A 7,135-nucleotide genomic window follows, 5' to 3' on the forward strand; every position below is an offset into this window, starting at 1 on the left:
TTACAATGGTTACACAGTTAACTATTTACATATTTATGTTACACATGTATTATCTACATATTTACATGTTTAAATATTTCCAACTGCAGTGTGTAAGATTTGGGGCCTTTATTTTCAGAATAAGGCAGACATGAAATATAATATTCATAACTGTGTTTTCATGCATGTATAATCACCTGAAAATAACGATCTTTATAGTTTTGTTACTTAAAAATTCTCCTTTTATATCTACAGTGAGAGCGGGTCCTCTTTCATGGAGACCACCATGTTAAACACCGTGTTTCTACAGTAGCCCAGAACAGACAAACTAAATACTGACTCTGGACAGGGCCTTTCAAGTGTTTCTCCTTTACACTAAGAAGGTGAGGGTGATGTGAGGAGGTTGCAATGCAGCGATTACACCCCTAGATGCAACTACATTCTACACACTGGACCTTTAAGACAGTTAGGATATTCTGTTGAATCTGCCTCTCTGGTTCCCTTGTGTAAACCCCTGGCTAACGCCTAGCTTCTGATTGGTTAGATCAGTCACATGAGAAGAAAGTGAAGATGTTATGAAGCGTGGAATCGAGCGCTGCTTAAAAAAGTTATCCGTCTCCATCCTGCTGTTTCGTCTTATAAAGAGTGATCCAACCACCACACTTCGAACCCTCACATCACAATAATAGTACCCATTGTACATCTAAAACAATTTGATTGCATATCTGATGATGAAGCCTATGCAGACGTGCTAAAAACTGCAGATTCTCAAACGTCCACCTGAGGCTGGCTCCAGAAGTGAGTCAGTCTCCATAAGTCCCCATGTTTCACAGCAGAAATAAACATGTTTACAGCCTGGTACAAAAAACTGTTTTGGTCTCTGTAGCTAATTTCCAGGTTCATGACAACTGTACTGAGGGTGAATTTATATACAACTCACCTGTTCAAATGATATTAAGGCTTAAAGTTATGCAGATTTAAGAGCCTGCCTCAGCACTATTGATGATCCACGTCTTTGCCCATTTTTAGAATAGCAGGACTACAAATATGGCAGTAGCCAGAGCCACCACACTGAGTTCCAAACGGCACTTCAGAAACCTGTGGGTGATGTCACGCATACGCTGTCCATTCTTTATACTGTCAGTGGTGATGACTACTGCTGGGGTTTACTGCCTTTTATGTTTCTATGGGCTATGGTGTCTGTCTTCCACATGGTGTCATGAAGCTCTCATTGTTGATTAAATGTTGTAGTTGCAATCTTAGGACTCCTTATTTAATCACCTTTTAAAACAAGCTGGTTGCATATTTTCAGCAGTAATTAGTATATATGTTAGTAGTAGTAGCCACTAGTTGCCGGTGTTTGTCTCTGTGTTTCCACGTTTGTTTCTAAAATGGCGTGATCAGCAATTATATATGTTGTCCTTTGCAGTCTGTTTGTCAGGTCAGTTGTGCCTGTTCTTTGTTATCATGGCAGAATCATAGTTTGTTTTGTTTCCTTTATTTTAGAGTGAGTAAAACACTCTAACACCCTTTGACCTATTAGCGACATCCTCCATCCACTCCATAGTTGTGAGGTCACTTTGTATGTGTTCATCAGTGACATACAGAGCATGCTTATCTGTAGTGGAAAGTCTGTGAAAGTGCACTGCAGCATCCTGTGTTCTGGCCTGACACACTCAGCTGATGCTTTTCTACACTATATATTTTTTATTTTCAATTAAACCATATTTTTGTTACTATGTCACAATAGTTACCCTGTCTGTGACACTCACTGTCTAGCCCACTGAAGACATGAATCTTTAAACCAGGACATACATTTTTATTTTTTAAAAAGGCATAGTAGTTTTTGCAAACGTTTATTCAACAGGAGTATAGAGTGCATTTGTTTTGGCCTACCTTAACTGTGGATTAATAATAATTCATATTTGTTGAGCTAGTGAGTATTTTTAACAATGAGAATGACTCAAAATAAACGACAATGACCAGCCAACTATGTAGCTTTCTGAACAGATTCTGGATAACAAGAGATTAATGACCCAAAGGAATAAGAAATATCAGGCTTGGTTGAGATATGCAATACCTTTAGTAACAATTTAATTTGGGGTTTAATGCAATTTGCTGTCAAAGAGAAAAATATCGACCAAAGTCATAAAACATTTCCAAGTAGTCCAAGCTGTTTTTATGTATTTTCACTGGCCGCCATTTCTCATTTCAAACTTTACTTTACTTACTTTACTTTTACTTTTTGTGATCAGGGAAGTTAAAAAGTTAAGTCTTAATTTCAACCTAGAAACTTCTTATCATCATGACTAGCACATCGACAATAGAAATATCAAAACAGGAAGGCAGTGGGTGATTAATGTAATGTATTAATGTTGTATACTGTCTGCTGTCTTTAAAAACAGATAAAGAGATAAAAAAATAAATAAATATTCATTGGGACTTGATAAAATGGAAGATGTGTCTCATGGCCAAGCTGAATGTTACATACATAGATAAAATCTATAAGTGGGTTTTCAGTGGAAGCCGTCAGTTAAAAAGGAACTCTTTGTAGTCAGGCACACCACAACACCACCACCACCCCACCGTCAAGGGCAGGAAAAAATACATTCACAAAAAGATGAAGTCTTCCAGCATAAGGATGCTTCTTGTTGGTAAGTAAATGTATCCTATTGTTTTGGACAGATGGGAATAAATGAATTTATATTCAGTGAGGAGTGACTTGAATTTGATGCATTTGACTTATAATACAATGAAAAAAGGATAGTTAGATTTGTTTGTATGAACTATGGTGGTAGCAACAGAATGAAATAAATAGAGAAAAGAAGGGGACCTAAGATTGATCCCTGACTAACCCCAGAAGAGAGGCAGTGTGGGGGAGGAATCTCCACAAACTCATGCCACAGAAAAAAAAATACAGGTAGTGTGGTAATGATCAACGAGAGCAGAATCTTTGATGCTAAAGCATTTTTCCAATGCAGTGGATTAAAATACGGTGATCTGCTGACTTCTTCAACACTCTGTGGCTCTCTTAAAACTAGAGGCAAATGAATATGTCGGCCAACTGTGTAAAAGAGTAATTATTATCTAGTGAGTAAGATTATAATTTCAAGTATGGTGTTTTATCTTAAAAGGCACTAGTTAACAACTAGTCAAAATGGGTTCAAGAAGTAAAATAATATTCACCAAAATGTGTTAGCTTTGAAACTGAATTGTTTAAATTTGAGTCAAACGTTTTTAAAGGTTAAAGTCAGATTAAGTTTGTAAAGTTGATATCCATTTGATCCACTCCAGGGTTTATCCCTATGGCTGCCTTTTGGATCCCCTTTGTGACTGCTGCCGAGGTCCAACGCGTCCATTTCGGTTCAACGGCCATTCTGAGCTGCCACATCTCCCATATTTATCCTACAACATGGTTTAAGCAGAACCAAGGTCTCACCCCAACCATGGTCCTCTGCCAGCCTAAAAAATGGAGAACCATTCCCAGGTAGTACATGATTTTACCTCCTGATTTAAACAAATATGAAAACATGAAGCACTTAAAATCAACTGAAGTAAGACTGTACAGAGCCTAAAACTCATAGGTTATTTGTCACTATTTAAGTGATGAAACTGAGGGTAAAAACTCAAACTGGGGCCACAGATGTGAGAACATTAAAGCATTGCTGATGCAGAGGTTTAGGTTGGGAATACCTGCTGGTGTCTTCAGGAGACTGCTGAGTTTGGAAGGAGGGAAGGTTTTGCAACTTCTCATTACACAACAGTTGGTCTTGTTTGACAAACTTTCAACTGACTACAGCTTCTTTTTTCCAGAGTACAAGCTCAGCCCCCGTTTCTCAGCGACACTGATGAACCAATCTATAGCACTGGTGATTACTTGTGTTGAAGAGAGAGACCTGGGCCTGTACTACTGTATTGCTGATGTGCACAGAAATTTAACAGTTGGGAGTGGAACAGAGCTTCAAGGTAAGAGATTTTCCGCTGTGGTAATTTTATTAGAGCAAAACACAAAGTTTTTCGTACAAGTAAAGTAAGTGAGTAAAATTTACTCTATTTGATCAAGGCCGAGTTCTTTTGTCATGCACACTTGTCTGTAGGAAGTTTAATGGCCGTGCTTTCGTTGCACCCCTTTCCATGACTAATGCTGTTATTGTTATATATAATAGCACTCTTTCAGCTGAACTGACCACATTGTTCCAGTGACCCCGAATTAACCTATATGACCTATCCTATATTACATATTACTAGTAAAACTGAAACCTTTTTTCCTGTTACGAGACAATCTAATCTGTTGATGATTTTTATTTTTTTTTATTGTCATGTCATGGCCACAATCAAAGTGCACTTAGCATATGACTACTAAAAATGAAAAGTCCATACATTGTCGTTCACATGAACATCTATGTGTGTTGCTGCTCATATTTTTTTCTAAATAATTACATGATTCATTAAGATGACATTATTTAGTTCCATACCTACACAAAAAAAAAATGAAATGTTGACTTAAGTGTAAGTAACCCCTCAACCCTCTTACGCAAACCATTCTCCCCCCATAAAAATGCTGAACTGATCCACACTGAACCGCGACATGAGCAATAGGAAGTCACAACGACGTGGTTCAGAAATAGTCATGTTATCTTTATTATAATCATGTATGTTGTGAGTTGTGAGTCAAAGAAAAGCGTTGTCGTTTGCTCTGGCAGAGCAGTATGCTGTCTGATCTAAAGAGAACCAGGAGGTGCAGCAGGCAGAGAAAAGCTGCGTTCAACACATCCATCGTCTGCCGTCAGTAGATGTATTCAGTGTCTACCATCCAGATGAAAACACCTGTAGTGTCTTCATAAGCAAGAATCTGATTTGATCGGATTAATTGAAAAATATAGCAGGATTTGTTAGTTGGGGGATCCCACAACGCAAACCAGACAGAAGCAAATGATTGATTTACACAAGACACACTAGTTAGCTAACTTTGGTTTGAACTGCTCCAACACACAGGTTATTTCAAAGCCCTGTCACACCTACATTTTTATGAATTATTTGCATGTTAATCAAATAGTTAATGAATGTCTGTTGAAATCTGTCTGAGATATTTAGATTTTTAAATTCTAGTTCTGACATTAAACTACATCTTTAAAGATAAATGTTGAGGTCATAAAAAGTGGCCATTAAAAATGACTGAATTAGTGTGTGAGGACACCTGATTAGAAAATTGATTTAATTACGTTTTTTATTCTTCTGAAAGCTAAATATGTCACACATAATAGTCCTACGTATATCTTTTCCAACCACACTTGATGATGATGATGATGATGATGATGATGATGATGATGATGATGATGATGATGATGATGATACGGTGTGATTTCCTGAAATACAACTTTCACAAACATTTCTCAAAAATCAAGTTAAAAGCCTCATTCTCATTTTCTCTCTCTGTATTTCAGTCTCATCTCCAGGTTCATGTCTAGATTCATGTCCAGGTTTCTCTTGGTCTCTACTCTACTGGTACCAGATGGTTGTGGGTTTGATGCTGCTGACTATGGTTCTCGCTGTTTGCATCGTCCACTGGAAAACTAAGTCAGACAAGGAGACCACCAACGAGACCCCGGATGCTATATACACCTTCATATAAAGGATCTGTTGGGAAATCCACACATTTCTTCTGAATATGCCAACATATTTTAAGATATATTTAAGATATTTTACAATATGCTGAGGGTAAGATTATGTACAAACAGTAGACTAAGTCATGTTGAAGTTTGGACTGTGTTTTTGGATGTATTTACACATGTAATGAGTCCAATAGAGATAACTTGTAATGTAACATTTTTGTAAATAAACCAGTTAAGATATGTGGTTGTTTCTGTCTTCAGCCATTAACTTATATGTATTCTGCTTTGTTTCCAAGGCCATAAAAGATACATTCACAATAATTTAATCCCCATAAGTTTAAATAAAGCTAAACTTCAGTTTGAATCAAATAAATGATAATTATGCCATTCCATATTCATAAGATGTACAGCATGATCCTTTAAGGTGTAGATTTGCAGTTTAGTTAGTTGATGACCTGCTGCTGTGCATCTGTGTCTTTCTATCACAGGTTCCATTGCTACTGTAATCATTTTTTCATTCATTGTAATTCATTGTCATTTTATCAGTCATTGTAATTCATTGTCATTTTATCATTCATTGTAATTCATTGTCATTTTATCAGTCATTGTAATTCATTGTCATTTTATCAGTCATTGTAATTCATTGTCATTTTAATTCATTGTCATTTTATCATTCATTGTAATTGTACAGTATGTTTGTGTTGATTTGTCCTGTACACGTGACATCCATTGCACGTCTGTCCGTCCTGGGAGAGGGATCCCTCCTCTGTGGCTCTTCCTGAGGTATCTTCCACCTTCTTCCACCTTTTTTCCCTGTTAAAGGTGTTTTGTGGGCAAGTTTTTCCTCACTTGAACCGAGGGTCTAAGGACAGAGGGTGTCACTCCCTGTACAGATTGTAAAGCCCTCTAAAAATATATGCAAATGTGGCAGTACAAATGTAATTGTATTATGTTTTCCTTCATATTCTGGTCTATTGATTTGACAAATCTAACCAAACATGACACTTCACTGTAGAAAAGCATAGGAGGCTCTTGATCCAAAGGTCGTGGGTTCGATTCCACCAGTGGAACATGACGCCTGTAACACAAACTACTACCAAGTGTTATCAAATGTAACTAAATGTACTTTTATAGTCATTTTTTAATTTCTGAATAAAGTACTGCAACAATGTCATCGTCTTCTATGAATGAGTTTGCATATTTGCAGAAAAAACTGAAGACACTCACTGAAATGTAACACATTTATTACTAATTTCACCAGTGGTGGACAGTAATGAAGTAAATTTACTTGAGTACTGTACTTAAGTACAGTTTTGGAGTATCTGTACTTTACTTGAGTATTTTTGGGGGATACTTTTACTTTCACTCCACTACATTTGAAGGACAAATATTGTACTTTTTAACTCCACTACATATCTATTGATGCTCTCGTTACTCGCTACTTTAGAGCTTACGTTTTTCTTTTTTTTTTTTTTTTTCAAAATTCTGAGAAAATAAACTGTTTCTGCTGATTCGTGTATGATTTGTCACGGCCTACAAAAACT

Source organism: Larimichthys crocea, chromosome I (assembly GCF_000972845.2).
Source record: "Larimichthys crocea isolate SSNF chromosome I, L_crocea_2.0, whole genome shotgun sequence".
NCBI classification, from domain to species: Eukaryota; Metazoa; Chordata; class Actinopteri; family Sciaenidae; genus Larimichthys; species Larimichthys crocea.